The 9,685-nt window shown below is 42.3% G+C and overlaps 1 protein-coding gene across 6 annotated transcripts in view; it reads right to left on the minus strand.

Moving 5' to 3' along the window:
* The window catches only part of sema6cb (semaphorin 6Cb), a 189,546-nt gene extending 182,881 nt beyond the window's left edge, over positions 1-6,665 (minus strand). For all 6 annotated transcript variants that reach the window (XM_074653012.1, XM_074653014.1, XM_074653013.1 and 3 more), the window contains exon 1: positions 6,484-6,665. The gene's annotated coding sequence lies outside the window, so the exon portion shown is untranslated. The remainder of the gene's footprint in view (positions 1-6,483) is intronic.
* Between the last annotated feature and the right edge of the window lie 3,020 nt (positions 6,666-9,685).

The raw sequence follows: 9,685 nt of genomic DNA on the forward strand, positions 1-9,685 counted from the left end.
TACAGACATTCAATCTATAATGGAAATAATCATTACTTGCAGCTTTAATCTAATCTAAATTTCAGCAGATTGCTCAGTGTCACATCTCGACTGTTGTACATTCACACTCAACCTTCAGTCTTTCTACAGACAGCCTTCACGAGATTACCTGCATTAAAACTACATAAAGTTTTCTTATCTTAAAATTGCACAAAGCAGGAGCTTAGGTGTGCAGCTGACTCCTAAATCAAACCTAAATGAAATGTCTGGCAGAGAAGTTTGTCCAACTCGCTTGCATTTAAAAAACAGACTAACGAACTGTCTAAAAACAGAGTTGTGCCAAAATAGACGCGGCTGACAGCAGATTCTCACGGATCATCAGCCAACTTAAATGAAGGCAACCTGTTTTTCTATCATGTCTGAATCAACCTTGTTTTCTCTCAATTTCATCATTCCATCACATGTGAGATTTCAATCTGTCACCAAAGGCAGAAGGTGTTCTTTTACTCATGATATGCAGCCAAACATGTCATGTGAGGACAAAGTAAACTCATTAAAAAAGGATTATTTCCAACAGACCTGCGTTCCTTTCGGGACGAGACATGTTCCGAATTGAGGCGGCATGTGTCAATTTCAACTTCATGCACTGAAAACAAGAAAAATGTCTGCTGAGCCAAGCGCTCTTCTTAAGAGTGAACACCAAATCATATTGAGGTGGCGAGAGGCCCTGGGTGTCTGGTAGGTCTTTCCAGGGAAATAACCTCTGGCACCAAGATGGATGGTTACATTTCCTGCAGCAACAACAGCCGTTTGTTGCAGGAAATAGGAGAGTAACTGGGCTGTTAGTACAAGCTGTGATAGCCACCATGGATGAACAGGCAAAGAAAATAACTCCACTAACAGAAACGAAAACTTCACAAATTGAAAAACCAAGGAAAAGGACGTTATGGTGCCGCCCACGCCGCTTGATTGAGAGCCAATCTCGGAGAAACGAAGCACAGAAAAACCCACAGCAACGAGCACTTGGCAATGAAGATGGAGATGGAGATGGGGAAAAGGTGATGCTGCAGTGGAGGTGGGCAATGCGGTTGTCTACCGAATTGGCATATGACGACAACTATTTGCAATTTAAAGATATAGAGGAGTAATGTCTACCTGAGCAGAGAATGAAGTCTCTCTCCCTCTGTGTCTGTTGTAATCTGAGCTTCTCTGTGCTTTGTTTACATACATACACGTTGCCTTTTAGTGCATGTTAGCGCCACCTGCCGTCGCTCTGCACTGCTCTCATTTGGCGGTTCCAGCTGATAACGCCATTCCAACCCACAACGTCATTGCATAATCATTGTACCACAACATTATTCATATTCAACATGAATTATTATTAGTTGTTTTCAGACGAATATCACTGTTTATTGCGCGTGTGTACAGTAGTGCAGCAGGGACGCTGAAACGGGGAAGATGGAGACGGACAGAAGAACATGTCAGTCTGCTGTACTGTGCTGCGAAGCTTCGAATACCTTTGAATATTTCTCACCGAAGCCCAAAAATTGGTATTTGGGACAGCCCCAACTGTCAGTTTCAGTACATTTTAGTTTTATTGCAGTTAAGGGCATAAACATTATGGCAAAATCTCTGCCGATTCAGTAATTTATTGTGTTTCGTGGTGTATATGAATCGCCTTAAATAAAGGTTTCCTTTTGAGAACTTTCACAGTAGCATGTAATTTCTCTTCTACCAGCAAAACTGGCGGGAGATTGGGAAGTCAGGGGGGGCGATTTGCTCCACTTTCAGCCTGGCTGGCTAATCAATGATGCGGGAGGTCTGCACTCATTATGAAGTGATGAAGAGATCATTTAGAGCAACAAACCAATGCACTTTTGCCATCCCCCAGCCCACCCAACTAAGAGTTCAACAATCAATAACTGGTATGTAAGGCCAGAGGCTATTTACAGAGACACTTGTTTCCTTATTTCAGTCGCTTCCTCCTATTAAACACCGGAGCGAGGAGAACCCAAGTGGATTTAGAGGGGAAGTTATGTTTTCTGTACTCTCCACGGTGGTGAGAGGGAGTGTGTTGTGATGTCTGTATTATCTTAATCTTTGGGGAGTTAATATTATCCTACTGAGCGTTAAGGTTTTGAAAATAAACAGGATTCCGGGGATTGTGGGTGACGCGGCTGAATGGGAGTTTTGGAAGATCTTTGCGCTTAGTCATCAGCCAATAATCCTTTAAAATGATGAAAATCCATGCACATATGAAGCGGCATTAGCTTCTTCTTCACATGAAATATGCATGAAAAATGACAAGGATTCCTTTTTGGATGAGTCATTTTTTTTTCCTTTCATAAGAGATCCTTTTTGTTGTGCATCCTCCTTCCAAGCTGCCCTGTGGCAAGCATGCACAGCCTCCCTGCTATACAGATCAAAGTGTGTGTGTGTATGATACAGTATAGTGAACAGTTACTCTGCTTCCTCTAAAAAGGGCAACTGATACAGGAGTTAGGGAGACAAAAAGCATGAATCTACAAGTATTATGACCACAAACAAAACACAGAAACTTTTGTGCATGACTTTACATAGAAATGAAAACAAAGGAGGATAAAATCCTTGAAACCATACAGCAATTGAGGTTTTAATTTTTAACAACGACGCTTTCATGAGACACGAGGCCCTATGTGGTCCAAAAATATAAATCTTAGGCAATCTGCTGACACTGCAAGCTACAGGTTATGTTTCCCCCTCTAATTGCTGGACTGCATCCACTGTGCTACATGAAGCGTAACCCGACAGTCATGCAGTGTTCCTGCTGCGCTGCTTGTGGCCGCGGCGGGTTGGCAAGCGGCGCCCAAGTCCATGTTCGACAAGGGGTTAACGTTTCTGAAGAACAGCTCGACAAAACCACAGGAAGACAGCCAGTCTGGACAGACGGGCCGAGGTCTGTCACTTGTCCAGTTTGTGGTCTGCCGCCTCCCGCCATCTTTTTTCTTCTTCTCCCTCTGCTTCCCTCCAGCCTTTCACTGAACTCAAAAGTTTTTCCTCCCGAAATTTACACACTCATCAGCTTGGCTATAATTTCCAGTCCTGCACTAACCACACCGGGACCACAGGAGGCAAGCCACTGCATGCCTGTTTTTGGAATCAAAAGTAATTGCGAGCCTTCCAAGGACTCAAATCTAATGGCTGATGATTGGACTAGTGGGAGAAAAAGGTCGTCAGCGCTGAAAATAGCCACTGTATTCACCTGGACTTCCACAACTCTGCAAAAATAAAAAAGGGGATGTAACTAAATTGGCAGTTTGCATTATGTCTGTGCCACGGGCAATCTGTAAATGAACTTTAAAAAAAGATACTGTGCACTGAATCAGCAAATATATAAGGGAAAACTTTTTCCTCCAAGCGCAGTTAAAGAAGCCGTTTCTGCTCGGTTGGAAGAGTGGCTGAAAACTATTGAAAAAGAAATGCCTCATCCAGTCAGGACAGTGATGGAGGACCCACTTCAGCCACGCCGCATAGGACACGAGGCAGGTCTGCCTGCTATTCTCAACCTGTGCATTTGTAACGCTTGGTGCAACATGTTAATGTGATTTCTTAGCAGCTGTGGCCAAACGGGGGCCAGACCTGGAGGCCAAGGCCCGGTGGTCTCAGAAGATAGCCTGGACCGGCCTGTGCTGTGTCAGCCCTGGATTATGGATGACGGGGAGCCTGTGGGGCTGACAGGTAATAATTCACTCCCCAGGGGTCCCACACCCTTCACTGGACAGAAGCAGCCGGGAAAGGGGTGGGGGGAGGAACACATCCTTGGAGCTCACATCCTCACAACCCACCCTCTTCTCCTTTTTTCCCCCCTATCTGTTTCAAGAAGCGGGGTTCTCATTGGCTGCCCAGTTGCCACGGGTAACCAGCCATTATCAAAATGAAATATGAGGTGCCACAGGCCGGTGCCTCTCTCAGGTGCAGGGCCAAACAAAGTCCCATATGTTGCGGATGAGGAGCGGAGATTAACTGTTGCTTGCTGAAGCACGGCGCTGCACCGGCCCATTCATCCCGACATCGACAGTTGCACAACACCGCCGTGTGTTTGAGGTCTGAGACACTTCAGACAAATCACTGCAGTTGAAGTGCCACAACAATAACCCCCCCCAAAAAATATTATCCAATACTCTTAAGTTCCACTGAGCTTGAAATGGGGGGGGGAATGAGCGTGAGTGCAGCAATTCAGCAACTTCAAGTTCGCCTGGGGGTTTAATGTAACGTGTCTTCATGTATCCCACTGAAATACAGGTTTTTTTCTTCTCTGACCAATCCAAGCTGCAGACCAGCGGTGTGTGTTTGAGTGTTATATGTAGCTATGACCAGATATTGAGCACTTTATCTCGATGATGAAAATGGAAATAGGCCTGCTGAACGTTCCCCAAGGGCCACAGTCCTCAGCCTCTGGTTAGGAGCCTATTTCAACCATCATTACCCTGAGGGCCATTAGGAAGATGCCATCTGCACACACGGGGCCCCTCCATCGGGGACGTCTTGTCATTTCCAACTAAAAGCAAGTGCCGAAATGGAAATCGGAAATAAAATTACACACTGGGCTAAATGCACCATTAACCATGCTAACTGAGCAACGGACCTATCAGGGCCTGAAAATGAGAGCTGGACAAAGAGCAAGCAATTTTCGGAGGTGACGAGGAAATGAATGTGCTGCTGGTGCTTTGCTCTCTCTCCCTCCCTCACATACATTTCCGACTGTTACTCACCCGTCAGCAGAATGCGACTTTCCTAATGGTGTCGAGTTAAAAAAAAAATAGAGAGAGGAGTTGATTGTTTGCGAGTGTCGGAGACCGCAACAAACGAGGGTTGAATATAGATTTGTATGCACTATATATAGGCTGGTATAAGCAGGAGTGCAGACAGACATGCTGGTAAGTATCAGACACAATCTCCGGCTACGCGGGACTTCTCCTGCAGGGAAGCAGCACCTCTGCTTGTCAGCAGACCGGCAACATGTCAAATAAAATAACCTGAAACCACATTTCAATGTCCTCTGAGGCAGCACAGAGTGCTAAGTCACTGTACAACTGCGGTAGGGAAACCGCAAGCCATCCACAGGCCTCCCCATCCGATGATATCACCGCAGCAGCTGAGATGAGCGGGGACAGGGGCGAAACCCAGGAAAATCACAAGATCCGACCACACTGTCTCCACTTAGACATCTGACTGGTTAGGATCAGGGAAGTGCATGATGTTTACCCTTCCAACAGATACAAAACAAGAGGCACATTCTGAATGAGCAAAAGTTGTCTGTTCAAATCGAGGCAATGTGCCCCTTAGGCTCAACATGCATTCTTAAAATGCCTGCAAAACTTTTGCAAAGGCCAGGGATAGATCAGAGAGAAAGAACAGGACCAAGCTGCCTTTGAGTCAGGCAAGAAGGCACATGTTGCCTTTCAACAAACCAAGATCGAAAGAAAAAGAAAGTAGTGGTGTAGCCTGTCTCTGTTTGTGCAAAAGGAGAGATTTATTTATTGTTGAAATGTTCTTAGCCTCAACTGAAACTGAACACCCACTGAGGGCGATGAGAGGGCTAATGCACAACAGGCTGAGACAAATCACAGTCCCACTTCTGCAGAGGATGGGCTCAAGAGCAGCTCTGAGCATCTCATTTCAACACAAATAAACCACCAACAGGCTCCTGGGAATCGGATGAAGGAGAAAAACACAGGTTTCTAATCTCTTTGTGCAATCGTAGGCAATATACTCAAAGTCCAATACTGAGACTACATGCTGAAACTCTGCGTGCACAAAAAAAAAAGCAGAAACCTGTTAGAACAATGAGCTCATCGTTTTCCCTCATCGAGTTTGGCTTTAAGACAAAACTGCAGATGAAGTATGAAGCATGATTTAGCAGGTAGAATAATCTATGCAAAGTGTGAGCAATAATAATCGATCAGTGGTCTCTATGTTCTAGAAGCTCTAATAGATTTGTTAACGTTATGTGCTAGGAAAAAAGGGAGCATTTATGTGTTGCTTTTCTTTGCACAAACACATTTGTTGCTGAGGACTCTTGCAGGAACTGAGTCAACAAAGAGCAAAAAAACATGATTTTTTTTTAAGTGTTGCAGGTTTTGGCACACAATGCATATAATAAATCTGCAAATTTGTGCCACAGTGTGGAGGACAACACCATGTCCAATAGCTTGCAAAACCCAGTGTAACGTCACATGCTGCTCCATCATCACTCCTCAGTGCAGAAAATGACCAAAACACAGCAGAGAGAAAAACAGAGGCTTCTCCGGACTGCAAAATCAACTTTAGGCTCAGTTTAAGATCATAAAACAGTCAGAAATGTTGCGTTTATGTGATTAAAATCAACGCACGTCATTTAAATGCTATATAATCTCTCTGCTGTGCGCAAACTTGGGAGCATCAGACTCCTTTAATGAGCAAAGTGAGCGCAGCTGCAGCATCCGCTTAAAGTCCTCAACTATAGCAAGAGAAACCACTTCTTACCTTATTGTTTCCTTCCTACGTCCAATGTGAAACACATATAAACTGTCTTTGTCTCTCCGAGCAGACACTGAAGAGGTAAAGAAAGGCAGTGTGTAGTTTTTGAGCTAGTTTTCTTCGGTAAACGGTGAGTAATCCCAGAGCGCCAGAGCAGCAGAGAGAGGCGCCTCTTCACTACTGAGAGCAGACTGGAGAACAGACTGAAATCACAACACACAGGGAGCTGCGCTGAGGCCACGCCCCCTTTCACTGGAGATTGACAGGCGTTCTGTCCAATCACAGAGCAGAGTTTAGAATCATGTCGTCTCTGATTGGTTGATCGTTCGAGCATTTGTGTTGAGGCCCCGCCCACTTTGGGCTCAACTTTCTCTCCCAGATGTTGATGAATGCTTGAACATCAGCCAGGCTCCCTGCCAGCCAATCAGAGCGCGGGACAGGGGATTTAAACACACACATAATAGTTTGACTTCATGGGAGGAGCAATTTAAAAGTTATTTATGTAAATTATTATTATTTTTGTGTTCAGTGAAAATGAACAGAAACAAAAACAAAAACAAAACTGAAATAATTGGCAAAGTTAGACATCTTATAATGTTTTTTCTCAAATATCAGATGTCACACTACATACATATATGTATTTTTAGTCTTAAAAAATGTTTTTTTACCAAAAAAAACAAAAAACATTTCACTGCTATTGTTGGTGTGACATGGCATTTTCATGGTCACAGATGATAAGAAGATAAAATTAATATAATCAGTATTGTCATTATTTTAAAATGTAGTAAACGTTTGGACCTGTTGTTATAAAAACTCTGTTAAATTTTTTTTTCCTTACATTTCTTCTTAACAGCCTAAAAATGTTGATAAATACCTCAGGCATAACTTTACCGGTGTCTATTTTGGTATGGCATTCAGAGCGCAGGACAGGGGATTTAAACACACACAGTTTGACTTAATGGGTGGAGCAATTTAAAAGTTCTTTTTGTATATTATTTCAGATATTCTTTTTTTTGGTTCAGTGAAAATGGAAAAAACAACAACAACAAAAACAACAGCAGTGAAATAATTGGCAAAGGTAGACATCTTATACTGTATTTTCTCAAATATCAGATATCACACTAAATACATATATGTATTTTTTTTTGTTTAAAAATTGTGTTTTACCAACAAAAAAAAAACATTTTACTGCTATTGTTAGTGTGACATGGCATTTCCATGGTGACAGATGATAATAAGATACAATTAATATAATAAGTATTGTCATTATTTTAAAATGTAGTAAATGCTTGGACCTGTTGTTATAAAAACTTTATTTGATTTCTTTTTCTTACATTAGCCATTACATTGTCCTAGGGTGTTGCTGTTGAATGGTTCAATGAATTACAACTTTTATAAATTTAAAACAACAGCCTAAAAATGTTGATAATAATAATAATAATAATAATAGCTTGGATTTATATAGCGCCTTTCATGAAACCCAAGGACGCTTAACAAAGACATAAATAAACACAACAAATGTAACAGTAGCTAGAGGCCATAGGCCTTGGTGAAGAGGTGGGTTTTGAGGAGTCTTTTGAAGGTGTCCAGAGATGGTGCGTACCTCAGGAATAACTTTACACGTGTCTATTTTAGTATGGCAATCGTGTTTTTCATCCATATATTTTTAAAAGCGTAGGAACTTGATACGTTTTGTCACTGAAAAACCATGTCCTCCGGTGTGACTCAATATCTTTATTTTAAATAGGTCAATTCCATGAACAACTTCTTTAGTTGAATGACCCCACTCGAGGCTCCCTGTGAAGCCCATGACATGTGTACATGGCAAGATTTTGTCTCAGAATTGTTCAAGTAGTAGTAGTTTAGTATATTTAGAATGTATTTTAGTATATTATTTATTTTGTGTATTGTAAGGATAATCTATAGAAATATATCTCTCTCTTCTAGAGTTGATATGTACAGTATATTTGCTGAATTTGGGATCAATCGCTCGCTCTCTCTCTCTCTCTCTCTCTCTCTCTCTCTCTCTCTCTCTCTCTCTCTCTCTCTCTCTCTCTCTATCTATCTATCTATCTATCAAATAAATATATTTAATGCAAACACACATTCACTTTTTCTTTCAAATAATCATGTTTATATTGGAAACCTCTATGTATAAGAAGCACTGAAAATGCAAACTGCTTGTACTCTGAATGTCCTGTACGAAGGATAAAAGCTGAATATGTGAATGTACCAATCAGCTGGCGATGATGAGTAGTTCCCAGAAACACTAATAAGACACCTGTGCAGCGATGGCAGCGTTCGTGCATTTGGTCTGACTCTGCATCAGCGTTTGATGATAATCTAATAGATGGCCATGGACTCACTGACTCATTCATCTCCAGCCTTCATCTACTGCATTTCCATTTCAGTCAGTCTTTCTTGTCAAAATGCTCCCGTATTATAGAAACAAAAAGAACAGTTCAAGTGGCTCCTGCAGAAATTGTCTGCACTGGTTATGATATATATACTGCACTGTTAGCCGCTTTGGTAGTCAGATAAATAAGATGGCCTCCCCTCAGGTCATGTTTGTTCATTGCATTCCTATTTGGCCTAAAGCCGCAGAAAAATGGTTGTGAGTTTTTGGTCGGCTCTGACTCAACACTAGTACATTTACTCCAGTCGTTTCTTTTGGCCGTGCGATGCAGCCTGTTGTGGTGAGGCTCTTTCAAGGGGAGGAAAAGGACATGAGCTCAGAGGGCCATGATTCGCGTGGACTGCCTAAATCTTTGGCTTCCCTCAGTTCACCACAATACTCTGCCAGTAAGGGACTTGGCAGTAAGGAGGCTTGATATATTGACAAGCTGTTCTCCTTTTGAATTTTCACAACTTTCTTCACAGTAACAAAGCAGTGGTTGCATCCTGGATGCAAACACCTTTAGGGCCTGGTGGTCCCTGCACTGTTTACCTCTATGTGTAGAGTACGCCTACACACAAAGCTACTCTGCTAAAGTGACTGCTGGGTTGAGGTTAATGGTGTTATTAAAGGAATAGTTCAACATTTTGGGAAATACATTTACAGTATTTGCTTTCTTACCAAGAGTTAAATGAGACCAAATTCTCATGACTGTATGGTGAATATGAAGCTGCATCCAGCATATGGCATAACATAATGATTGGAAACAGGTAGCCTGGCTCTGTCCTAAAGAAACAAGAACAAAATCCACCT

Source organism: Sebastes fasciatus, chromosome 12, assembly GCF_043250625.1.
Source record: "Sebastes fasciatus isolate fSebFas1 chromosome 12, fSebFas1.pri, whole genome shotgun sequence".
NCBI lineage: Eukaryota > Metazoa > Chordata > Actinopteri > Perciformes > Sebastidae > Sebastes > Sebastes fasciatus.